The sequence below is a fragment of the Macaca fascicularis genome, chromosome 5 (assembly GCF_037993035.2).
Source record: "Macaca fascicularis isolate 582-1 chromosome 5, T2T-MFA8v1.1".
NCBI classification, from domain to species: domain Eukaryota; kingdom Metazoa; phylum Chordata; class Mammalia; order Primates; family Cercopithecidae; genus Macaca; species Macaca fascicularis.
This window is the reverse complement of record NC_088379.1, coordinates 173,998,452-174,025,968: the sequence shown is the minus strand read 5'-3', so window position 1 is coordinate 174,025,968 and position 27,517 is coordinate 173,998,452. Positions and strand designations below refer to the sequence as shown.

The 27,517-nt window shown below is 40.0% G+C and overlaps 1 protein-coding gene and 1 pseudogene across 7 annotated transcripts in view; one reads left to right on the top strand and one right to left on the bottom strand.

The window, feature by feature from the left end:
• The window catches only part of SH3RF1 (SH3 domain containing ring finger 1), a 178,717-nt gene that overhangs the window by 83,908 nt on the left and 67,292 nt on the right, over positions 1-27,517 (top strand). The window lies entirely within an intron of this gene.
• LOC135970849 (large ribosomal subunit protein eL6 pseudogene) lies at positions 20,959-22,248 on the bottom strand (annotated as a pseudogene).

The window sequence follows — 27,517 nt, the reverse complement described above, 5'->3', positions numbered from 1 at the left end:
TTTCACCAGTCATGCCTTTTGGTCAAAGATTCTGTATTAGTTTCCTAAGGGTGCTGTAACAAATTACCAAAAACTTTGTAGATTAAAACAACAGAAATTTATTCTCTCTCAGTTCTGGAGGCTAGAAGTCTGAAATCAAGGTGTTGGCAGGGCCATGCTCTCTCTGAAGGCTCTAGGAAGAATCCCTTCTTCTTTCTTCCTAGTTTCCGGTGGTTGCCAGCAATCCTTGGCATTCCTAGGCTTGTGCCTGCATCATTTCGTCTGCCTCTCACCACCCAGCCTTCTTCTCTCTGATGTCTCTGTGTTTTCACATGGCCTTCATCAAGCATTGGATTTCGGGTCCATGCAAATCCAGCATGACCTTGTTTTAACTTTGCAGATTACGTCTGCAAAGACCCTAGACCCTATTTTTAATGAGGCTGCATTCGGAGGTACCAGGTAGATGTGAATTTGCAGGGGGACGCACAGCATATCATTCAGCCCAACACAAACAGTATCTTCCCTGCTTGTTCCAGAGCACACTTACTTCCTTTTACTGGTAACTTTTTACATCTGACATTAACTTGCTGAACTAATTTATAGATTGCAGTTGCCTGGTCAGATTATTTGTCTTTAATTAGACTTTCATTACTTTGTTGTTATTGGAGATTATTCTAGTAAAAAAGGGAATAAGTTTAAAAAGTTGCTTGTCAACTACACACACACACACACGCACACACACGCACACACACACAGAAGTTTGTCGTAAAGAAAATATACTATAGGATGGGCATGATGTCTCACGCCTGTAATCCCAGCACTTTGGGAGACCAAGTCAGGATTGCTTGAGCCCAAGAGTTTGAGACTAACTTGGGTAATATAGTGAGACCCTGTCTCCACAAAAAGTTAAAAAATTAGCCAAGCATGGTGACGTGCATCTGTAGTCTTGGCTACTCAGAAGGCTTGAGATGGGAGGATCACTTGAGCCTGAGAGGCTGCAGTGAACCAAGATTACACCACTGCACTCTAGCCTGGGTGACACAGTGAGACTCTGTTTCAATCAATCAGCACATACATACATATATACATATAAGAGCAATCATCGCTCTTACTAGAGAAGTTATCATTCCTTTACTTGCGCTAAATTTTCTATATAACTTGCAGATCTCTCAGTCTTTCTTGCAGATCTCTCAGTCTTTCAGCTGGGTGACATTACTTTTTCCTTACTAGTCAAATAAAATGATTCAAGTCTCCATCGCATGTATTTTGGGAGATCTACTATCCTGAGTGTTTCTGAGGGTTCCTGGGGAGGAGGCAGGCAGTGGAGAGTGTATGGGTGGAGGTACGTGTGAACAAGCTTATGACAGGCACTTTTCTGGTCTCTAGTCTTGGAATCCTGCCTCCCCATTTGATTCTTGATTACCCTGTGTAGTTCTCTCCACCCATGATTGCTGCCCCCTCTCTGATCTCATTGCCTCAAGCAGGGAAAATTTCCCTCTTCTTCATTCCTCAAAGTTTTATTTACCCACAGCTGTTATTAGCACAGACTCTTCTGAAGGCTGGGGGGCAAAGGAGGTGGAATTAGAACATAGTTCAAGTTCCTGTGGGACTGAGAACCTCCTCAGGCTTATGGCTGTGGCTGTAGTCAGCTCATCTCCCTCCACTCCCAGCCCCAAACTACACCCACCTTCTCGGTACCCTCGGCCTTCACCTTTCTTTATGTCACTTTCCTATCCATGCCAGCTTTTTGGGTGTAGCAGTTATCCCTTTCAACAACTAAAATACTTCCTTAAAAGAATAATGCTCTCTGTGAGTAATGTTTTGTGTTTGTTTGTTTTGTTTTTTTTCTGGGCAGCTAAAGAGATCAGCTTAGACTACAACTCACTTGCAAAATTTTAGAATTCTTCCCTTTTCCCTGCTACGTCTAGTATTCGTCAGTTGTTTGAGGCTTGTAGTGGCAGGCTATCACTGCCTCCCACCATTTCTCTCTGGCTGTTGTCCCTGCATTCAGGTGTGGGCTCCCAGACTGCAGAGGCTGTGTCTGCCTTGTTCATTCATATTATCCTCAGTGTTTAGCACAGTGCTTGGCATGTGGTAGGGACCTAATAAATATTTGTGGGATAATTGCACAAAACGAAAGAACAACCGTTTTTAGGTAATTATCTTAATATATAGGGAAGGAAATCTTGACACTCCTGTTAAACCTTGTCCTTTTCCACTGGAAACTCCATTCTAGAAAGCAGATAACTCCTGATCACACTTGCAGGATGTTTGGAATTAGGAGGCTTTTATCCTGGTGGTCCTGTAACTTCACTGTTTAAAAACTAAGGTGAGGGACCTAGAGTTGGAGTCAGGAAATAAAACCATTTATCTCACAGACAGTCCCTTGCAAGTGTAATCTTGCCCACTGCTGTCCGTTTTCTGCTGTTTAGTCCAGTTTAGGTTTAGGTGATACTATTCAAGATGTTATTTCGATTGTACACCCTAGGGTGCAGTCTTTGTCTTGGCATATTCTATTCTTAGCCAGTGTGCAAAAATAAAAATAAATAAATAAACCCCAAAACAAAACTTTCTTACCTCAGGTAATTAGGAAGTCAGGGATCTTTTCTCTGGCAGCCGTCCTCATCCAGTGGTAGGCATCTCCTTTTCAGTGGCTCATAGTTAATTAGTGGTTGCTGTGGATTGAATTTAAAGGTCCTTAGGTTTTGCCGTCTTCAGAATACTATTACATTGTTAAATTTGGCTCAGAAGGAAAGGAATAGCTATCCTCCTGTGAGACTCGGGGAAGTGAAGGAGCTTGCAATGAATTGAAGCCACCTGGATGCAAGCCAGGTCTGACTGACTTCACAGCCCATGCTGGTTACATGTGCTCCATGGCCTTGCCGTCTGGCTTTCTAGAATCTTCAAGTGTGGAAGCTTAGATCTATTTGGATGTGTGCATGTGTGATGTGCTCTGGTATTGCTGATAAAGCTAAAACACCTTAAAATTTAGAGGTGAAAAAGCATGTTGGTCAAAGCAGTCAGTAGATAATTTGTTCTGAAAGTGTAGACATCCTGCAAGAGATCTCCTGCCATACCAAATGAATTTCAGAAGTAGGGGATGTCGGTTCATAGTAAGCCTGCTGGTGGGAGTGGCCTGAGGTCTGGTACCTTCGGAGCAGTCCATGCATTCATGTGAATGAATTTGCGTTAGTCCTCAAAGATTGTTTGTGAACACCCTCCAGCCTCCTTACTGCCATATCCCAGGTAACAGGTTAGGCAGAAGAATGACGTAAGCTATTACTGCTTTAAAAACAAACACAACTTCCTGTTAGCACTGCTAATGGAGACAGTCTGTCAGCTCTATCTTTGTAGTCTCGTACACTTTGTGATTTTATAGAAATAAGAAGTCCCTTTCCTACATTTCTAGTATTTTAGCAAAGGCTTCCAGTAAGCAGTCATGTCCTAACACATTTGTTTCTTGTTGACTTTTTTCCCAGAATTTTTTTTTTTTTTTAAAGAGACAGCATCTCACTCTGTTGCTCAGGCTGCAGTGCAGTGGCACAGTCACAGCTCACTATAGGTGGAACTCCTAGGCTCAAGCAGTCCTCCCACCACAGTCCCTCAAGTAGCTGAGACTACAGTTGTGCACCACCACACCCAGCTAAATAAAAAAAAAAAATTTGGCTGGGCGTGGTGGTCACGTCTGTAATCCCAGCACTTTGGGAGGCTGAGGCGGGCGGATCACCTGAGGTCAGGAGTTCGAGACCAGCCTGGCCAACATGGTGAAACCCCATCTCTACTAAAAATACAAAAACTAGCTGGGCATGGTGGCAGGTGCCTGTAATCCCAGCTACTCGGGAGGCTGAGCCAGGAGAATCGCTTGAACCTGGGAGGTGGAGGTTGCAGTGAGCCAAGATCATGCCATTGGATTCCAGCCTCGGGACAAGAGCAAGACTTTGTCCAAAAAAAAAAAAAAATTCTGTTGCCCAGGCTAGAGGGCAGTGACGTAATCTTGGCTTATTGCAACCTCTGCCTCCCGGGTTCAAGCAATCTCCCTGCTTCAGCCTCCCAAGTAGTTGAGATTACAGGTGCCTTCCACTATGCCTGGCTAATTTTTGTAATTTTAGTAGAGATGGGGTTTCGCCATGTTGGCCAGGCTGGTCTCGAACTCCTGACCTCAGGTGATCCTCCTGCCTCAGACTCCCAAACTGCTGGAATTACACGTATGAACCACCATGCCCGCATCCCCCCCACCCCCATGCTATGTTGCTCAGGCAGGTCTCAGACCCCTAGCCTCAAGCACTCCTTGCACTTCAGTCTTCCTTTAGTAGTTTTGAAGTCTTTAATTTTAGTAGTTTTGACAGAACTACTAAAAATCACCTTTCTCCTTTTTTTTTTTGTTAGAAGAAAGCAGTTCTTTACCTACTAACATATCTATTTTATGGTGTAGTCTCTTCAGGGAAACAGTAAATTATTCTAATATCTGGATAGTCAATGTATTGTTCTTTACACTTGAACCCTTTACCTCCTGTAAGTTTTCTTGCAATAAAGCCTGCTATGAAGAGAGGGAAGAAAGAAGAGGTGAATCATTAACGGTGAAACCAGTCATATTTCTTGTAAGCCTTTTATAAGTCATATTGGAGCAAGGTTGGATCTGAAATCCCCAAATTAGTCTGTGATAGAGACTAATAAAATGTCTCTTTTACTTTAGTCTGTAGAGGTGAGGTGGGTTTGTGTTACCTTAGTTTCTGTACCCTCAAAACCTTTATCATAATATTTGTAAGAAGTTTTAAATTTTCTAGGCAATTAAGAAATTAAGAATGCTTTGAAAAGAAGGAATATATTGGCATTCTTAATTATATATGTGCTGAAACACATGGATTGTATTACACTCTGTCATCATACACAAGCAACTGCTCAGTGATTTTCGGGTCACCCTTTGTGAGTGTGTTTTACCTGATTTGCATATAAAAGTCAGCTATTTTTAGCAAATCAGTTGCAGTAATGTATTGTCTTTTCATTTATAAGACACAAATAACTTTAAAATTATTAATTTGATTGCATTGAATCAAGGATGTGTGGTCTAAGTATGGCAACCGCATATTTGGATTTTCTGGAATAGTCCCCATTTCAAATATTCTATTCCATTTTTCCACTTAAGTCACAAAATCTCCATTTATTTCTGCAACAAAAATTGAGTTCCTACTATGTGCTGAGCATAGCTCCAGGCACTGAAGATACAGTAGTAGATAAAACAAATATGGTTCCTCTCTTCATTTCGGTGAGAGAGACAAATAACAACTCAAAGAGGTGTCTAATAGAATATGATATGATAGATGAATATGTGATAGACTGCAAGGACTATGAAGAGAAATAAAGCAAAATAAGGGGATTTAGATAGTGGTGGGCACATAAATAACAGAACATTTCTGTCAAGCCAGTATCTACTCTTCTCTGGCATCATAATCTTAGAAGAGTTCCAAAGGAGTAACAAGATAATGGACTTTAAAAATTGGGCAAGATAAGGAGTTAAATTGACATGAATGTATTAATTATCCACATAAAGTAGATGGAGGAGTGTTGGGAGGATTTTTACACACTCAGATATCATCATGATGCCTCAGATTTTTGGGACCTGAAAGATTTTATTAACCTTCAGGAATGAGGACTTAAAAGGTTTTCCCAGGGCTGGCACAGTGGCTCACGCTTGTAATCGTAGCACTTTGGGAGGCTGAGGCAGGTGGTTCATGAGGTCAGGAGATCGAGACCATCCTGGCCAATATGGTAAAACCCCGTCTCTACTAAAAATACAAAAATTAGCCAGGTATGGTGGCATGAGCCTGTAGTCCCAGCTAGTCAGGAGACTGAGGCAGGAGAATCACTTGAACCTGGGAGGCGGAGGTTGCAGTGAGCTGAGATGGGCAGTGTTGACTAAAAGAATTTTGTATATAAGACATCAGATAGGGAGGAATGAGAAGCTAAGGTACCAAATAAAAGAGGAAAAAAACAGGATAAATTACACAGAAAGGCTACTATTTTCAGCACAGCTCACTGTATAGTATCTGTGTCTGGGTTAGGCTACATTTCAGATTTCATTTATTTTACTAAGGAAAGAATACAGCATCTTCTGGTCCCTAGAGCAAATGTGTGAATAAAGAGAAAAGAAAGGGTTGCTGGCAGGTGAAACCCTTCAAACCCTTTGTCTGGCTGGTGCTGAGAATGCTAATAGGTGCTCAAGATTTCTAAGGATATTTTAAAAAGTATTTTCTTACTTGTTTATGTTAGAGTTAAAAAGGCTAAAGAATAAGTGTCTAAAAGTGGTGGGTTTACATTTTTTTGTTGTTTATATTGAAGTTTATGAAGTTGAAGAATAAAAGTGAGTTTGTTTCAATACACAGTAATCTGATATAATATTTTTTCATGATTTCACAGTGTCTATGAAGTGCTTTTACTGAATGTTATTTACTTAAGTAGGCAACAACCAAAGGCCAAACCAATTAAATAAAAACAAAAAACAAGTGGGTGGGGGAACCCCAAGAACCCAAATGCTGGATAGGCCAGACTCCCCTTGTTTACTCTGCGTTAGTCTGCATACTAAACGGCCATGTCTTTTCTTTCCCCACTTTTGCTTTGAAGACCAGCACAGATGTAGCTGGTGACGGGCAATTCACTAGAGTAGTTAAAATTCCTCCGGTTGTGGCAGTGTGTTAAGCTGTAGTGTTATTATTGTAACTGGCTAATTATGTAATGTCAACAATTCAATGAGGTGGAGGATCAGTATTTATACAAGCGGGACTTGGAACACGAGCCCTCAGACTCTCCGGTTTGGGTGCATTTTTCTGTACAGGTTTTCAGTTTAACTCTTCTTTTTCTTTTCTATACCTCTTTATTCATCGTGGGTAATCCCTTTTCAAGTTGAGACACACTGTATTAGAAATTGGAAAGGAAAGAATCAGTTAAAGCCTGGGTTGCATTTTGCTGCATTTGTTTCTTTAGCCTTTGCCGTCATGCAGATGGTCTGGCTTTGGCTGTTCAGCACTGGAACTACAAGTTTATTCTTTTGTTTCTGCTGACGTCCCCATGCAGTGGATGTGGCCAAAGTTTATGCAGGTTTCTTTAGCATTACATCTAAGATGTTTGATATATTCACACCTTCCTCCAAGAAAGCTTGTTGCAGAATGGAAATCTAAGGGATTTGCGTTCACACCATCCACCATGATTACCGAGGCTTCTGGTACGACTTAGTGGGTGGAATATGTCTTGGGAAAAAAAATACATAATTCTGACAAGATGCTTTTTGAAAAGTCCAACCAGCTGTTTCAAGTAGAACACTGCGAAATTTATTCAAAGTAAATTTTGTTTCACTTGGAAGCAAATGTAGTTCAAAGAATGAGCTAACATAAACAGTGAAATTGAACTTACTCAAAGTTTGTGCAGTGTTGTCTCTGTATGGGGCTCTCAGGAGCCTTCTCTTCTGTTTTCAAGCTGTGCACCATTCTACTGAAGTTATCCTCGTATAACCTGAAGAGAGTGGGAAATTCTTCAGAGAGGTATGTTATGAGGCTATGTCTGTTGCTGGTATTGGTTACTATGTCTGGTATTGGACCTCAGACTGGCCAAGATGAGAATTTTGGATATTGGTTCATATGGTTGTATTAGTTTTTTCTTGCTGCTGTAACAGATTACAACAAATTCAGTGGCTTAAAACTACACAATAATTTTATGAACTTACACTTTTGTAGGTCAGAAGTCTGACACAGGTCTCACTGGGCCACAATCAAGGTGTAGGCACGGCTGTGTTAATTTTTGGTGACTCTAAGGACAAAATATTTCCTTACTTACATTTTTATCTAGAAGAAATATTCTTTGGCTTGTGGTCCTCTTCTTTTGTTTTCAAAGCCAGCAAAGTTGCATCTGTGTGACTATTCTTCCTTAGTCACATTGCCCTCTGACTCTCAACCCATCTGGGAAAGTTCCCTGATTTAATGGCCCTTGTGACTACAGTAAGCCCACCTGGATAAGCCAGGATAATCTTTCCATCTGTAAAATCCCTTTTGCCATGTAAGGTAACAGATTCATGGGGTCCAGGGATTGGGGTGTGGTCTACTTTGGGGGCCATTGTTCTGCCTAGCGCACATGGGTAGGGTCTGCTATGCAATGTATTTTTCCCCGGACTTCCAGCATTTGGCAGGAGTTTTACATATGTGTTAAGCTATCAATGAAAAATCAGTAATTTGATATTACCTAAAACTCTTCCATACTACAAAGTAATTTTCAAGAGTACAGCCCATTTTGGGGGAGAGCGGTTTATATTGATCTGGATCTGATGGATTGTGCATCTAAGAATGGGAAAAGACTAAGACATTAGGGAATAGCAAAGAAACACAAATTTATTGCACATACAGTCCAGGCCCGATTGGACTGGTTTTCCCAGACATTCAGGAGAGAAAGGCCTAAATCCCATAAATGTTGGCGCCTCAGATCCCAGTTTATACCTCACCTAACCTGTTTTGGGACAGTGCGTTTGCATTCTCTTCACCTTCAGACTCCCCTTGCCCCACAGTATGTCAGAACCAAAGTTCCTGTGTTCCAGAGCCCTGTCACCCAGTTCTGAGCCCAGGTCTTGGCTGTGCTGCTAACCAGCTGTGTGACTATGGGCCCTGAATGTACTTCCTCGTCCTGATGTGAAGAAGTTGGGCTAAATAATTCTTAAGGTTTTTTAGCCCCAAATCCCTGTGGTTCTGTGCCTCGAAACATAATAATGCTTATTTTTTTTAATAAGCATAGTTGCTTATTTTTTTAAAAGTGTATTTGTTTGTTTGTTTGTTTACTTTTTTGAGATGGAGTCTCACTCTGTCTCCCAGGCTGGAGTGTACTGGTGCAATCTCCGCTCACTGCAAACTCCACCTCCTGGCTTTAAGCAATTCTTCTGCCTCAGCCTCCTGAGTAGTTGGGATTACAGGTGCCTACCATCATGCCTGGCTAATTTTTTTATCTGTATTAGAGACAGGGTTTCACCATGTTGGCCAGGCTGGTCTCGAACTCCTGACCCCAAGCGATCCGCTCACCTCAGCCTTCCAAAGGCGTGAGCCACCATGCCCGACCAAAGTTCTTTTTTACTCTCAAGGATCTTGCCTGAGAGAACCAAGGCCTTTAACTATCACATATGTGAGGTGCATGTATATGTATAACGTGAGCGTACACACATTATTATACATACACATATGTAAGGTTTTCATTCAAATATACAGGGAACTATATCTTTTAACTACATATAAGATCTTTCCTCTGTCTTTTAACCTCTAAACTTTATGGAAACTTATTTACATATATGCAGGCAACTTGAAAGCATTAAGATATTTAAAAACATTTGAATGGTTTATTTAAAAATAGTAGATCAGACAGTTAACACATCGTTGGAATGTGCCTAATTGTAAAACAAACATATAACATAGTTCTGTTAGACTAATTCTTTCAGTGATATGGACATACAGAATTGATTACAAGTGTTCTTTCATGTTTATTTAATATATTTGTATTGCATTTACAAATTTGTGTGGTCATTAAAATCAGTGTGGGGATAATTTCAGTGCTTACTTTTATAATAGCTCTTTGTTTCTGTTCTTGCAAGTATTGGCCTTTGCTTATTTGTCTTCTTACTTAATTAGAGAATGAAAAATGTCCCCTTTGGTACAAGTGGGTGATTATAAAGATTCTCTAGTGTACAAGCTGAGGAAATCTTTAGAAAAATGATCTATGTTTTCTGAAAAAATTTGAAATTGAAGGACAAAAAGATAAGCAAAACCATCATGACAGGTATTCTTCTGTTTACCAGGCAGCTGTGTGTGCAGGGTTGACATCGGATGCCATACCATCCCTTATTTGCTTTGTAATAATTGAATTACATACAAGTGCTGTACTTAAAGATGGCTTATTATCCATCAAATATAAGTAACCAACAGTGCTTTGAAGAGTTGTAGGCTGGGGGAGGTGGCTCACGTCTGTAATCCCAGCACCAAAATCCCAGCCTCCTAAAGAATGCCATGGTGGGAGGATCACTGGAGGCCAAGAGTTCGACGTAGCGAAACCCTGTCTCTAGAACAACAACAACAGAAATTAACCAGGCATGGTGACATGCACCTTTAATCCTAGCTACCATGCCCAGCACAAGTGGTTTTAATCAAGGAACTGTATAAACTGGCCGGTGCAGTGGCTCATGCCTGTATCCCAGCACTTTGGGAGGCTGAGGCGGGTGGATTACCTGAGGCAGGGAGTTCGAGACCAGCCTAGCCAACATGGTAAAACCCTGTCTCTACTAAAAATATGAAAAATTAGCCAGGCGTGGTGGTGCATGCCTGTGATCTCAGCTACTCAGGAGGCTGAGGCAGGAGAATCGCTTGAACCCAGGAAACTGAGGTTGCAGTGAACTGAGATTAGGCCAGTGCACTCCAACCTGGGTGACAGAGTGAGACTCTGTCTCAAAAAAACCAAACAAAACCTTCAAAATTTATGTCCATCTTAGTAAATATTAATATTTGTTCAGTTAAAATTAATATTTATTTTGTTCGGTTAAAATTGATCACCCATGAAAATATTCTAAAATCGTATTTCTGTTGTTGAACATGTAAGGTAGCTAGCATGCCTTACAGGTTTGTGTCACTGGCAAATTAATGTACCGTCATTCAAATTATTGATGAAAATGCTAGATATTCGAAAGGATGGACAGTTCCAGAGCTTAGGGGGGCACATGACAGATCCATCCAGGCTACTCCCCATTGACTTGTTCATTCCTTTTACCAATGTCTTAGGGATCTTGGGCTGCTAAGACAAAATACCAGTCAGGGGAGTATAAACAACAGAGATTTATTTCTCACAGTTCTGGAGGTGGAAAGTCCAAGCTCAGGGAGCTGACAGAATCTGTTCTTAGTGAAATTTCTCATCCTGGCTTGCCACCTTCTTACTGTGTGCTCCATGGCCTTGCCTTGGTGTGTGCATGTGGACACAGAGGAAGGGAAAGGAATCTCTCTTATGTCTTTTATTAGAAAGGCAGCAATCCCATCATGGGGCCTCCACCCCCATGACCTCATTCCCTGTGGTTCCACTCTCATAGTATCCAAACTAATTACCTCCCAAAGGCCCCACCTCCAAATACTCTCACACTGGTTAGGGTTTCAATATATGAATTGGGGGGTGGGGGGAGAGGGAAGATACAAATAGTCAGTCCAAAATGCGTAAGTGCGTACAACTTGCCCCAGGTATGTATATAGGCCTGTGATTCTCTGTTGAACAAGACAAACAGTTTTTTTAGAGCTTATGGCCTAGTGGTTTTGGGTAGGTCAGTGCCTAGTATAACTTCAGGTAGTGATAAATGTCATGAAAAAAACGAGCAGGGTAGAAAGTTCAGGGTGAGGAAGTTGGGTGCTGGTTGGGTTGAGGCTGTTGTGGGGTAATCAGGGAAGCCTTCTGAGATGACATTAGAGCAGAGACCTGAATGATGATTAGGAATAAGCCTACAAAGAATATTCTAAGCAGAAGGAAAAGTAAGAGAAGGATCCTGAGGCAGGGAAGAGCCTGGAGTGGTCAAGAAGCAACAACAAGGCCGGTGTACCAGGAGTAGGAGGTAGGGATGGGAGAAGAATTGGAGAGGAAGCCAGAGAGGTTAGCTGGGGCCAGATGATAGAAAACCTTGGGAGCCACAGGAGGGAGTTTGTATTTCAAGTGGGAGGGAAAGCCATTGGGAGGTTAACAGGCAAGACTGTGGATAATAGGTGCTAGGGTGTCAATAGTGGCAATACAGATGGTGTTGACTTGGTTTGGGCTGGTAGCAGTAGAAGTTGTTAGAAGTGGACTGATGGGGGTTTGTTCTGAAGTCAAAGCTGGCAGGCTTGCTGATGCATTAACTGGATGTGCGATGTGAAAGAATGGGAACAGAGGCATCACGGGGAGGCCCAGTCTTTAGGCCCAAGCAACGAGGTGAACAGTGGGCTATTTACCGAGATTGGGGAAAACTGGTAGAGGATCAGGTTTTGATGGGGGCAGGTGGAAACCAAGAGGTCTGTTTTGGACACATTGATTTGTACACGCCTATTAGACATTCAGCAGGAGATGTGAAGGGGAGGCCCTTGGTGCGCAGGGGAGAGGTTATAGCTGAGGTTAGATCTGGGAGACATCATTGTGTAGATCCACAGTTCTTAGCGCTTTATGTGAGAGTCACTAAGGCGCTTTTAAAAGTCCATATGCTTCTGACCCAGCCCCAGAGATTTTTATTTAATTGGTTTGGGGTGGGACTTTAGAAAACTTTAAAAGAAGAAGAAAAAATGACTCCCTAGTTGATCCTAATATGCAGCCAGGGTTGAAAATGGCTTGTACAAATGGTTTTAAAAGAAGGAAACAGATGAGATCATCTTGGAATAAATATAGTTAGAAAAGAGCAAATGTCAGAAGATGGAGCAATTGAGAAAGAAAAACACCCAAAGGAGATTGGGAAGGAGATTCATACTGGATTCCCCTTTTGCTCAAAGTGTGGCTCCCTGGACAGCATCAGTATCACCTGAGGCTGTTAGAAATGCAGTCCCTCTTGCCCCACCCAGAGGTACTGAATTAGACTATGTATGCATTTAACAGGAACTCCAGGTGATTCGTGCCCTCATTAAAGCTTGAAAAGCACCTGTTTTGGCCTGGCACGATGGCTCACACCAATAATCCCTGCACTTTGGGAGGCTGAGGTGGGAGGATTGCTTGAGTCTTAAGAATTTGAATCTTAAGAATAGGCAACATAGAGAGACCCTACCCCTACAAAACATACAAAAATTAGCCAGGTGTGCTGGTACATGCCTGTAGTCACAGCTTTCGAGGGGCTGAAGAGAGAGGATCGCTTCAACCCCGAGGTCAGGGCTGCAGTAAGCCGTGATTGCACCACTGCACTCTAGTCTGGGTGACAGAGCGAGACCCTGTCTGAAGAAAAGCACTGGTTTTTATTGTGTTATCAGGATGGGCTGCTTCAGGTATGAATTCAGTCACCATATGTATATGACTCAGGAAATTAAAATGGAAGAACTAGCATTAGCCATATCCTTAAAGTCAGGTATTTGGTAGTGGTGGTGTGTGGGTAGGGTGATCTTATTTTTCTAAAAGACTTGTTGAGAAAGAGGGTAATAGCCATATTCTTTTAAACATTTAAAAATCTTGTCTCTAATTAATGAAGTTTTCGTAACCAAGGTTCTAAGAATTCATACATGGTCAACTTGCTACCCCTCCTCTTTAAAAGTAGCTTATTTAAAAAAAAAAAAAAAAAGCTAGCTTGTAAATAGATAGTGGTTTCCACGTATTTCACAAGCTCAGTAAACTAACCCCTCTTGAATTAAGGGAAGGTATTTAGGCTTTTATTGTTTTATCCAGAGCTAACATGCATAACCCTCCAGACCCCAGGATCTACAGCGCCTCAGGATCACCAGCTCCTCAGATGCAAACCCTTAAGGTGAAATCATACTAACTGAATCACAAGGTCTTACAGAAGCAGGGAGCATGATTGTAGTGACAATTTATGTCTTGTTTTTCATTTCCTCAATCATTGGACTTACTGTGTTCTTTTGTTACTTTTTTTTTTTTTTAATCCCAGAAGAAACTTAGCACAGCAAACTTGTATTTATTATAAGACATACAGTCTGAATAACAAGGGGGCACAGTGGGAGTTTTACTAATGTCGCATTTATATTTCGTTAAGGTGCACAAGTCAGTTATTTGGTGCAGCTGAATATCTTAACCAGGAATGGTTAGGAGCAAGTGGGAGTGGGACTAGGTGGATGAGCAGGGACAATAGTAAGGGTCCACCTAGCTTTTCTTCTTTTCTTTTATAAGTTGATCTACTATGTGGTTGGTGAAGAAAAATACAGAAGGCTTCAATTGCATTTATAATGCTTTATTTCTCAAGTCAGTTTGTGGGTACAATGGATTATCTTTTATATTATTACTCCTCTTTGTATGCCTTATTTAGTAAACAAGATACTCTATAGCAAGTGTATTAGAATTTTACACACTCTATTCCTTTTTCTTACACATTTTAGTTTTAGAGTAATACCTGTTCATGATAAAAAACACATAACCTCACAGAAGATTCTAAAATAGAGAGCAAGAGTGTCCCTCTCTTCTCTCCTACCCTAGTCCGCTTTCCGGGGGTAAGTGCTATTGCTATTTTCCATTCTTCAGTTGTACTGGTTACCATTCCATCCCACCTTCTTCGCTTGCTTTGTTCTAGCCGTGCTGGCAGCCAATTGGTGGGTCTTTCTCTCCCAGCCCACCAACTCAAATTTCAGTCTCCTCTGGCAACACCCTCACCCCCGCCAACAATACCTTAGCAGCCATCTAGGCATCCCTCAATCCAATCAAGTTGACCCGTTAGTATTAACCATAATAGTTCACCCCTTGTCAACTTGGCCCCATACACATCTCCTTAAATCATACTTAATCTCCAAATAAAGACATTAAGGTCATAATTACACCTAAGATAATACAACTATACTTCGTACAACCGAAAATGCCCTAATCCTTAACCTAAATGCTATTATAGGAAGTTAGTGACATTTAAATGCTGACATGAAGTCAATAAATCTTTTTTTTATTTTTATTTTTTATTTTATTTATTTATTTTTTTGAGACGGAGTCTCGCTCTGTCGCCCAGGCTGGAGTGCAGTGGCTCCATCTCGGCTCACTGCAAGCTCCACCTCTGGGGTTCACGCCATTCTCCTGCCTCAGCCTCCCTGAGTAGCTGGGACTACAGGCTCCCGCCACTACGCCCGACTAATTTTTTTTGTATTTTTAGTAGAGTCAGGGTTTCACCTATGTTAGCCAGGATGGTCTCGATCACCCGACCTGGTGATCCGCCCACCTTGGCCTCCCAAAGTGCTGGGATTACAGGCATGAGCCACCGCGCCTGGCCTGAAGTCAATAAATCTTATGTTACATGATAAAGGAAAAAGAAAGGAAGTAAAACGAAGATGTTTTCTGAGTACAGCTGTATACACGTATAGGCATATTCTTAAAATAAGGAAGAATTACTCATGACAGTTACAGTCCTCCTTTCTGTAACTGGACACATGGGTTTAGTAGGTGTTGATAACTGCCTTCTTCTTCTGCTCATTCTGTATTCCCTTTGCCTTCAGCAAGCAACTAAGCTGGTCATGGTTTTTTACCTCGTGGAGTGACCCAAACTTTCAATAAGATGTTTTCAGCTCTTGCTTTCTTAGGCTTACGCAGTATCAATTTCAGAGTGGTAAAATTTAGAGTACTTCTACCTCCCACCTTCCTTTAAGCCTAACTCTTGGTTTTAGTTCAGTGTATTGTTATTTTGATATTGTCAGAGTTTATAACATTCTATTCTGTAGCTGTAATTAATTCCCCAAGTCCCATAAAAATAGCATTTGCAGTGTTATGATTATATAAACATGATTCACTGCAGTGTGGATGGAGAAGAAGCAGATGTAACCTCTTCACCAGACCCTGCCCCACCTCTAGATCCAGTGGATCTTTTTAAATAAAATTTCATTTTCTTCATCTCTTCTGGATCATATTGAGCCATCCATGTTTCTTGTATCACATTTCATCTCTCTAGGAGTCTTCTGTGGTTTTTTGTGAGGGGAATATTGTAGGCTGGGAGATGCTTCCTTGCATAATTGTTATATTTTTCACTTGAAAGGCACAGGTAATAAAGTTTCTGAGATTTGGGGTGTTTGAAAATAATCAGTATTTTGTTCAGACACATATTTAACAGTTTAGCTGGCTGAGTTCTTCTAAATCCTGCTCCCTTAGAAATTTAAAGCTTTTTTTCTGATGTGTACTTTTCTCCTATATTACTATCATTAAGTCAGGTTCTACTTACATTCCAGTACCAGGTAAACTCCTCTGACCCAAATCTTTTAGAATTTTTCACTTATCTTTAGAGTTTTGAATTGTAATGAGATGTGCCTGAATACGGTCTCTTTCCCCCTCATTAATCTGCTTAGCACTTAATGAGATTGTTCTGAGATCTTGGGTATATTAAAAGAGAAACAAATTAAACTCAACAGAATTTAATTGAGCGAAGAACAATTCAGTTCCCCCAACCATAATAGGTTCAGAGCAACTCTGGTGCTGCTGTGGTCACAGAGGATTCATGGACAGAAATCCTCTCCGATTCACAGAAAACAGAAGTGAGGTACAGAAACAACCTGATTGGTTACACCTTGGTGTTTGCCTCATCTGAACCCAGTTTGAACAGTTGGCCACCTGCGATTGGCCAGAACTCTGATTCCTACGAGAGTAGGTTACAGTTTGTTTGCATATCTGGTTAGGTTACAGTTCACTATGTATGGAGAAACCTTTAGGTCAAACTTAAATATAAGGAAGTAGCTTTAGGCTAAAATTAAGTTTAAAGACAAGTGTTTTTAGTTCAGGAAAATTTTCTTCAATTACTGTATTTCTTTTACAGTTCTCCTCCTTATTTTTGTAACACTCACTTTAGATAAATATTAGATCTTTTTAGAGCTGTTTTCCGTATCTCTGAACCCTTGTGTCATTTTTCAGCTCTTCTTTTCCCCTATGTATTGGGATAATACTTGACTTGTGAGGTAAGTCACCACCTTAGTCTTTAATCCCGTCTTATATACTTTTCAAGCCAGCCATAGAATTTTTCTGGTTCTACCTGTTTTCATTCTTCTAGAAGTTTCTGGTATGCTAATAGATGTTTTCTCTATCTTCTAGAACTGGTATGGTTTTATTTAAAATACAAAAGCAAACTTTATTAGGAGGGAGGGCACTCAAGACAATGAAATGCATGTGTTTAGCCCGCCACTGCAAAATATTTTTGATTTAGTTTCTTCCTTTGATTTTCTTGCCTATCCCATGTAAAATGACAGTAAATACAAACAGACATACATGTCAGTGCCCTGACCTTCTGCTTGGTTGGTATCTATAGGCAGGTACCATACAGGCCAATCTACTGATTTCCTAAGAGAATTCCTTGAAGTTCACAGACTGACAGCTCGAACAGAGGGTATAAGACAGGAGTGGAGAAACTTCCTCCTCTGTCTCAGGATTGTCTAGGGGGTGGGAAGAAGAAATGCCTAGAGGGAGGGATTGACCTAATTCATTTCAGTAAACATGCTTGCTCTATATAAGGGTCAGTACTAGACTTCAGGTGATTCAAGAAGGCAGAACAGACCATTCCTGCCCTCAAAGGGTTTACAGTTTGGTCAGATTTATTGATAGTAACTACTTAAACATAATAAAAGGTACAATGAAACCACCAGGGAACTACAAATAAATCCTTCTGGGCTTTACAAAGAGGGGATACATCTGTATTAGGGAATAAGGAAGGGACTGGAAGGTGTATATTATAAATGTATCTTGAAGAGTGGCTGAACTTCTGGCAAGTGGGCGTGGGGTCTGGGGAAGAGGGCTCTTTGAGTAGAGAGAGTGGCAGAGAAAAGTCCCAGAGGTAGGAAAAGATAGACCACATCAGGGGAAGCACAGGGCATCAGTTTGGTTAGAATATTGGATATTTATTAGAGAAGAGCGTGAGGCATTTGAGAAAATAGTTTGAGGTCATAGTATGGGGATCTTAAGTGCCAAAGAGAAGGATTCGAATTGCGTTTGAGGGAGAAGGAATAAGAAAAGTTTCTGAAGAAACTTTTGTCATCAGCTCAGACACATGCTCTGATGATGAAAGTTGTATTTCAGACAGATTAGATCAGACAGATGATCTGATGATAAAAGTTGTATTTCAGGAAGATGAATCTGGCAGATCTATATAGGATGGGATGAAGGAAGAAGTAGCAGAAAAGTAGTCTTCTAATGAGCTGATTCTGTGCTGTGTGTTGCGCCCTCAGGATTTGAAGATGAATGAGCTCCAGCCCTGCCCTCATGTAGCTCACAGCCTGGTGAACATGTAAAATTAGTTGCTTTGCCTAAAGAAAAATTTAGTTAAACAATTTTCAAAAGCATACATTTTAATATACTAGCAAGATGTTTAAAAATAGTAATTTAATCTGTTGCCATGACCAAAAGTATTCTGATTATTAATTTTCTCATCTTAAATTTTTCATTAGTAGGAATACAGCTAGCATGCCCTGTTACCTTCTTATGCAGTATACATGAAATGCTTAACAAAAGTAGTCTCAGATGCACACATGGGCTCTTGCTTGATTTTCTTTGCTATATATTTAATCACCTAGAAACAGAAAAAAATAATGTATCATTTTAATATAAATGGTTTATTTTGGTTGAAAACACCTGTAATTTATATTCTATTTAATTATTTAGAACAAAATAACATTTGGATTTGGACTTGCTGTGACTGACTTAGTAAACCATTTCCCTTTAAGTTGTTCTCATTTCTTATTTTTGGTGATCAATATACTTGAATTGGAAGACTTTTTTTTTTTTTTTTTAAGGAAGCCTCAGTAAAACTGCCCATTATCTGTTGGTAAAATTGTTCATTGCAAATGGATATTACTTTTTCCAGTAGCATTTCTTGCACAGTCGAATAATGGAGAAATTAGAGCGTAAAGGCAATTAGGATCTTCTAGTAACACTTATTTTAGTACCACAGAATATTTACAAAGTATTTTTAAAGCATCATTTCCAAAGGACCTAGCTACTCAGGAGGCTAAGACAGGAGGATTGCTTGAGCCCAGGAGGTTGAGGCTTCAGTGAGCCCTGATCACACCATTGCATTCCGGCCTGGTTGACCCTGTCTCAAAAGAAAAAGTCAAAAATAACAGTAAATTTTGATTAAATAAAAAATTTTTAAGTGGTTCAAATATCTTTCCTTCCTTCTCTCACCTTTAAACAAAACCAGTTTTCCATGGATGTCTGAGTTTTTATTTTTTATGTTTTTTTTGAATCAGAATCTTGCTGTGTTGCCCAGGCTGGAGTGCAGTGGTACAGTCTCAGCTCACTGCAACCTCCGCCTCCCAGGTTCAAATGATTGTCCTGCCTCAGCCTCCCAAGTAGCTGGGACTACAGGTATGCACCACCACACCTGGCTAATTTTTGTATTTTTAGTAGAGATAGGGTTTCGCCCTGGCCAGGCTGGTCTTGAACTCCTGACCTCATATGATCTGGCCGCCTCAGCCTCCCAAAGTGCTCAGATTACAGGTGTGAGCTGCTGTGCCCAGTCTGTTGTTTTTTTTTTTAGTGAAAAGACTTAATTATGTTTTAAAGACTTTGAGCCTACCCTATAGGGTTCACAGGATTGGTTTTATTTCCTTTTAATAAGTTTATTTCAAAGTAAGAAGATATTTTCCTGAAGTAATTATTTAATCCTTACTATGTAAGCTTCACATTTAATTGACTAGAAGGATGCTCCTTTGAAGAATAGTAACAGTAATACACACATATTATGTATTACTTTTTTGACAGCAAAAATAAGGAGATAAAAGGCAGCTTGGTTTGTCTGACCACGGCTGAGCTTGTTTCTACTTTTCCTAATGACATTGTAGAAGGTCGTGGCAGACTTTGGAGTATTGAAGCTGGCTTGATTTGATTCTGTAGGCGAATTCATATTCTCATTTCATTTTCTTTCCAAATGTCTCCTCTCTGCTCACTCTCTCATACCTCATCACTATCATTATTCTTGAGATTCCACCCCTAAGAAACAAAGAACAAAATCATCAAGAATAAACTTTTTCTCTCAAATGATTTGATTGCCAAAGAAATCATAGATTACTAGAGATCGTCAGTCATAGTCTGTCCCATTGCCTTTGGGCAGAACTAAACGTGTGAGACTGTTCATTTTTTTAAAGTCTCCAGTGAAAGAGATATCATAATCCATTGCAATATTTAACAACCCTCTCTGTCAGGAAATTCCTTTATCCACCTTAAATAATGCATGCATGAGTTTAAGCCTGTATTTTTTTCTTCAGCAAATTCGAATCAGACTTACTCTCTTTGTGTAAGACCTTTGCATGGTATTTGAAGACTTACTCTAGAATAACACTGCTGTACTAATACATCTCAGTTTCTACAGCTTTTCTGTCAATATTTTCCAACACTTTTATCATCTTTATCGCTCTCTACTGAATATGCCCCAGTTCTCTGTCCCTTTTGTTTATGGAATTCAGAATGTATCCTGGACATCTAGTGAGAGACTGACTGGTGCTAATATAGGGGTCAGATTCTAGCAGTGACAGTACATTATGTACAATCATTTCTGTTCTGTGATTTCCTTTTGGAAAAGTAGACATCTTTATGTGCATTAATCTCCATACCTCTGAACTTCAGATTTCTTGTTTTTCTCATTTTGCCGTTCTCTTGAATGCCAGTGTGGCTTGTTATTCATTGTGATAGTTTTGCTTTTGTTTTTGTTTTCAGAGGTGAGGTCTCACTCTGTTGTCAAGGCTGGAGTGCAGTTGCACAATCATAGCTCATTGCAACCTGGAGTTCTTGGGCTCAAGTGATTCTTCCACTTTAGCCTCCTGAGTGGCTGGGACTATAGGCCTGTCCCACCATGCCCAGCTAATTTATTTTTAATTTTATTTAGAGACTGGGACTCACTATTTTGTCTAGGCTGGTCTCGAACTTTTAGCCTCAAGATAGCCTAACCATTGGCCTCCTAATGTTACCTTAATATCCTTTGGTATTGAGGCAAAATTGATATGTGTGAATTACAGTTCTTAAGTGTGTGCTCTAATAGGTTTTGATACCTTTCTACACCAGGATAACTAACACCTCAGTCAAGATATAGAATATATTAATAGTCTCAGAAATTTCCCTCACACCTCTTCACTCATTTGCCCATCTCCTATGGGCAACTACTGTGATTTCTACCAAAATAGATTTGTTTCACCTATTTTTGAATATTTTATAAATTTAATTATATAGTATTCTTATTTTTTTCACATGTGTCATTAATTCATTTTTTGAAATAGTTAAATAGGATTGCATTTATTCCCCTGTTGATGGACATTTGGATTGTTTTCAGTTTTTGGTATTATAAATAGTGCTGTGATGAGCATTTTTGTACAAATCTGGGTGTGGATGTATATTTTTGTTTATCTTGGGTTAATATCTAAGAGGGTAGATTGAAGAGTAAATGTACATATAACTTTATAAGAATTTTTCAAACAGTATTAGACCCCCCCACTAGCAATCTATGTAAATTCTAGTTGCTCCACATTTTTTAGAAAATTTTCTGTTGTCAGTCTTTAAATTTTAATCATTCTAAAGAATGCATTATAATATATCATTGTGGTTTTATTTTGCAGTTGCCTGATGGTGTTGAGTAACCTTCCATGGCTATACAAACATCTTCTTTTCAAGATGTGTATTCACATCTTTTGCCTGTTTTTATTTTTTAATGTTATCAGTTACTTAATTAGGTTCTTAAGAAATTTAGAGCACCACTTTGTGAGGATAAATTTTGTTTGTCAGGGCAAACACAGATTACAGGTAGCCCTGGAGCTGAGGAATGGCTTTGATTTTTGTTAAGATTTATGAGTCCACAGCTTTCTGATCAGCCTTGCACTGCTCATTTCTCTTTTTCCATGTCGAAGATCTCACCTTCTTGGTATCTGGGCTTCTGCAGCTGCCTCTTCTTGAAGTAAGGATCAGTAAGATGTTTTGGGATTTTTACATTACTAATATCAATTTTGGTTGAGATGGCAATGACAAATTTCTGGTATGTTCTTCTAGAGAAACTCGATTGAGGACCAGAGGTCTAGTCACAAGTAACCAGCTAGTAGTCAGCTGCTCCAGGAAAACCATCCTCTTGCCTCTGTGGCACCCAGTGAGGATGATCAGAATGGTTCCTGGGGTGATGCTGGCTCACAGTTTCTCGCGTGGTGATTGAAGGGTTTTTGCTGTGGCTCAGCAGCTTTTGAGACACATCTTTAGTGAGGATAATATCTAGGCATTTTGCGAAGTTTAACCACCCAGGTTACCACCATTCTTCTCACAACCAACTGGTTTTGTAACAGTTGCAAGAACTTTCTCCTTCTTTTTCTTTTCAACCTTACATTTAGTGGATGAGTACTTCCTCTTGTACAAGGCACTTCTGGAATACATAGCAGATGGGGAATATCTGCCAGTTCCTCTAATAAGGATAGGATTTTGGCCACAGTGGGACTTCCCCTTCTTGGGGATTTTAGCCTTGAAGTTACCCCTTTTCACCTTACTACCAGCATCAGCCTTTTTGGCTTCGGGTTTCTTCTCTTTAGTATCCAGCTTCTCAATTTTTTCACCGCTATCTGGCAAGATGGGAAAGAGCTTTTGCCTGTTTTTATACCAAATTGTTTGTTGGTTAGTAGGAGTCATTTTAATTCTGAATTTGAGTCCTTTGTTTTATATATATATATTTTTCCCCCCAATCTGTGGTTTACATTTTTATTTTCCTCACGTGTCTTTTGTTGTTTAACCTAATTTTTCAATTTTGATATAGTCAAATTTGTCAGCTTATGGTTAATTTAGGCTTTTTTTCCCCTCCCTACACATCACTAAGATAATTTATTGTTTTCCCCTATAAAACTTACAGTTTTAGCTTTTATATTTGAGTCTGGGATTCATCTTAAATTAATTTTTGTATATGGTGTGAGGTAGGGGATCAAGATTCATCTCCCTCTATAACTTAGGGGCTCCTAGTTGTTCCGAAATAATCTTTTGAAAAGACTTTATTTTCCTCAGTTGAATTGCCTTGATGCTTTTGTCTAGTTGTTCATATGTGTGTAGGTCTGTTTCAATATTGCTTTAATTCTGAAACTATGGACTATCTTTTACATTTAACCTTATGTTTAAATTATATGAGCATCTTCTCTCCAAGATATTAATGTAAACACTGGACAAAACTAAAAACAGGCAATTGAATTTCACTGAGGCCTTACCTGACTCCCCCTCTTTTTTTTCTCTGAGACAGAGTCTCGCTCTGTCAACTTGGCTGGAGTGCAGTGGCACAATATTGGACTACAGGCATGCGCCACCATGCCTGGCTAGTTTTTTTTGTTTGTTTGTTTTTTGTTTTTTAAGAGATGGGGTTTCACCAGCTCACCCAGACTGGTTGTGAACTCCTGGCTTCAAGTGATCTGCCTGCCTCAGCCTCCCAAAGTGCTGGATTTGCAGGCATGAGCCTCTGCATGTGGCTGTTATCCAGCCTCTTTAAAACATGTTCTCACACACTCCTCTCCCTTTGTATTTCTGAATCTCCCTACCTTCCTGGATTTCTGTAAGGATTAGATAAGATGCAAGCAGAATTCCTGGTACATGGTCATTCCTCCTTGTTTAGTCCTACGCCCCAGGGTGAGGTTGGAGGCCTAGGGCAGGGCAGTTGCAAGAGAAGGGCAGATTCTTTGCCAGGAATCTGTTTTTCAAATAGGTAGAAACTTGACCTTTTCCCAGGAAATAGTCCTCATCCTGTGATGAGTCCTCAAGATGGTAACTCAAGTTACCACAAGGAATTTTCCCAATAAATATTCCTGCTCTCTGCAAAATACTATTGTAATTATTAAACATGTGATGAAACAGAAAACAAATATTCAGGGCAATGAGTGACACGAACTTCTTGCATTTTACTTTAGTGACTGCATTCTCAATAGCTATTTTCCCTTGGAGAAATTCATAAAATTTGTTTTCTTTAATGATGTATCTGTCAGTTGGGTACTCCCTTTTTAAGGCCATCCGAGAGAAATGCTATATCAACTGCATGACTATTTCCTCATAACCGCCAAATGAGTTTATAAGGAAAATATTTATTTGCCATAGTTTGCTACATAATTCGTTTCACATTTTTCAAATGCCAGCCATTTGTTTAGTATAAGACACTCAACTACCCATTTCCAGAATGGACTATGTTTTAGTTCTAGTGTCTAGAACACAGTGAAGTTAATACCAATTCGCAGTGCTTGCTCACATTTCCTCAGGTTTTTCTGTAACACTTTAGCGTGCCCCAGGTTTCCCAGCAGCCTAGGAAATGGTAATAAAAATGTGTCTTTCAGTATTTCTGTACCTCCCATGTCTCAGAATCAAGTGCCCACCACCTACTGTATACTTGGGAGGATAGTTTCAAAAAGATGGATTAGCAGTCTACCATTCATGAGGAGTTCCCAGAGACACATAAATACGTGTTTGTATATATTTTGCAATTTGTGTAAAGCTGTTGAGCCTGTCAGTAGAATCATCTTTTTAGTTGCTTTTCCTTTAGATGTGTTCTTTTTCCACTTTCCTGTCCACACCTTACCACTCAGTCCACTGGAGATAACTTTTGTTCTTTCATTTATTTATTCAAGAATTTTTCACAGACACTGAGGTAGGTACTCATGATACAAAGATGCATAACACGTAGTCCCAGGTCTCCAGGAGGTTACAGTCTAGCCGGAAGAAATAGGTTGTAAACTGAGTGAGATAAGGGCTGTGATAACAGTATTCATAAGGCACTCTAGGTGTACATAAAAAGAGCAGCACCTTCTCCAGACTTGGGTAGGGGAAGTTTGGGAGAAGCTTCCCCAAGAAGGCAATGCCTGGGCTGGATCCTGATGGACAAGTAGTGACTTTCACATCTGGGAAATAGAGACTGTCCTTTTGACCCACGCAAGAATCAGATCATTGATCTTGGCCTTATTTACACCTGATTCCAAACAACAAAAGCAGTCATCCTAGGCCAACATAAAAATCCAAATGAAAGAAATGCAGCATAATTGTCAGGTGCATGATGCATATACAAGGTAGGGAGGTGGAGGGAGAAATGGACTATTCTCGATGAATATTGGTGGAGGAGAGATGGCATGTATGAAGTTGGAGGTGATGACAGCAGACTGGATTGGTTGCTGAGGGTGGAAAATATGAGGTGGAATGGACAATCCAAATGGAGGGCCATAAACTCATGATGTAGACCATTAATGTGATTTAAGAGGTAATTGGGAACTATCTCAGATTGTAAAGACATAGGTGATGTGGACAAAACCGTGTTTCAGGAATTATCCTTGTTACTGTGGTTATAGTTTGCTGGTTTTCATCCTACCTACCTCTTTTTTCTCTCTTTTTTCTGCCTCCTAAATATAGGTATTTACTAAGCAATGCCCCTTAGCCCACTTTTCCTGCAACACTGTCTTTTAAACATGCTCCTGAGTGCCCCCTCAGGTTCTCCTGTACTTGTAGGAGAGGAAAATCCAGGAGGTGGGACAAAGGGATTTCAGTTTGTTCTCTATATTTTAGTTTCTAGAAAAAAACATTTAATGAAGAGTCTAATAGCATTTTTTCATTTTTAAGTTTGGAAAACTCTGTTCTTCATTTTTTTTTTTTCTGGGTGTTTGAATATACTCTTGACTTCAGCTAAGTTCATTATGCAAATGATTAGTTAATGATGAGAGTGCAGCCCAGGGAAATTGGTAAGAAAGCTGCTTTATCTACTCTCCTTTATCTCTAGTTTTTTTCTTTTTCTCTCCCTCTACCTTGCCCCCGAAACAATTAATGCCCCCCCTCCCAAAACAGCAAGACTGCTGGAAACTATAATTGGCTGATTGCTGTTTGGTCAAGAGCTGAGTAAGACACTCCATTAGGGTTGGTGGATTGGATTGCAGGAACTGACTAAGGAGAGGATGGAGGGTGTGGAGCCCACAGCTGAGCATGAGCAGGGCAGCAGACAGCACAGAGTGTGTGCTGGGGAGCCACCAAACACTAAAAAAGCCCAAAGGCTGGCCTTGGTCAGCCCAAATTCTTGAGCTAGTATGGAACTGGAACCAGGTCTGGAATAAGGAGGGAGGCTGGCTGGCTGCAGAGTCTACTTCTGGAGAAAGCTAAAGAAAATGAGTATGCAAGAAAAGGGGACACTGGGATAGTAGAATAAGGGCAAAAGGAATACATGTGAATGAAGAAACACATTTTGTCTTCATTTCTGTTTATTTGCAACTGCTATCCTCAAAGTGCTGGTAGATTTGATTAAAGTTAGTATGACTAGAAAATTTTATGTGGTGAATTTGGGGTAGGTAGGAGGTAGAAGATTAAGAAAATGATTGTCAGATAAAAATTCCCCAGCACAGTGCTTTCCAGAAATAAATGTTAAAGGAAAGAACAAATGAAAGATGGACGATTGTTGAATTATGGGATTCTCAGACCCTTCTGATGTTACTTGGGAAGAATAAAACTTATAATATTCGTCTTGGCCGTCATTGAAGTTGAAGTATTTCAAGTGATGGCCAAATCATATTTGAGTGATTGTCTGACATAGATATCTTGAGAACAATACTTAGGAGTTATTAACTGTTAAAGAATCAATATTTTCATGAAATACTGTTATTATATCTTGACAGATATTTTACTTTGTAGGGAAAAACCAGCATGTTTTTTGTTATATGAAAGACATTCTTTTTTTTTTTTAACTTTTTTTTTCTGGGATGGAGTCTCACTCTGTTGCCCAGGCTGGAGTGCAGCAGCACCATCTTGGCTCACTGCAACCTCTACCTCCTGCCTCAGCCTCCCAAGTAGCTGGGACTATAGGCGCACCACCACTATGCTAATTTTTGTACTTTTTATAGAGATGAGTTTTGCCATGTCATCCAGGCTGGTCTTGAACTCCCTAGACTCAAGTGATCTGCCGGCCTCAGCCTCCCAAAGTGCTGGGATTACAGGTGTGAGGCTACCGTGCCTGGCCCAAAAGACACTTTTTAAAAATTATTTCTACCACCCATTTTTGTACTTTCTCTGTGTGGTACTTTCTACTACTGTGATTTCTTTGTGCCTCAGTTCTTTCTGGAAAGTTTCTGAAAGTCAAGTTAAAATCAGCCAGAGTTGATGCCAATTTAGATATAACTGAGTTATTAAATTATACACATTTTATAGCTGTTCCCACTACAAGAATATCTTCTAGATTTTCTTTTTAGTAGGTCATTGAATCTCTTTTACTTTATGGAGCAGTAAGAAATGCATGAAGGAATTTGAATTTAGAGAGGCTGTCTTGCATGTACATCTGGGTATTGGCATTTAGAGTCTATAAAATAAATTGGCAGTGAATGTTTTATTTACCTGTTAGAATCTCAGATCATCAAAGTAGCATTTTGCTAGATATATTGGAATAAAGCTGATGGTATGGAAATGGAAGTCTAAAGCATTTAATCAAAAATATTTATATGCAGATCACATGAGGATTTTAATATCGTAAAAGACAACCTGTATGTATGATTTGGAAACAAAAATTATTTGAAATGTAAAGCTGGCCCACTATCATAGTTATTTTTTTTAATGAACAATATAGTAGATGTTTATTGAAATGTGTTTTTAGATGCAGAAGTATTGTAACAGTTTGCCTGTCTAAATTGCCAAGCTTTTTGATAAAGCTGGCAGTGTGAATGACAGCCGCAAACCCAAGGTTAGACTGCAGAGTCGGTTTCTCTTTGGCTTTCTTTCCTTTTAAACCTCCCTTTCATGTGTAGCCAAGTGAAAGTCTCCAAGTGAAATGTAAGCTCTGTGGATCCTTGGGGGCCTTGGCCTGATGAGAGGATACAGAAGAAAAGCAGCAGTTTGGAAAGCCTGCAGAAGGCTTGGAGGGCAGAGGGCCCAGTGATGACATGACTCTCAGACCTTTCGAAGGAGATGAATGAGA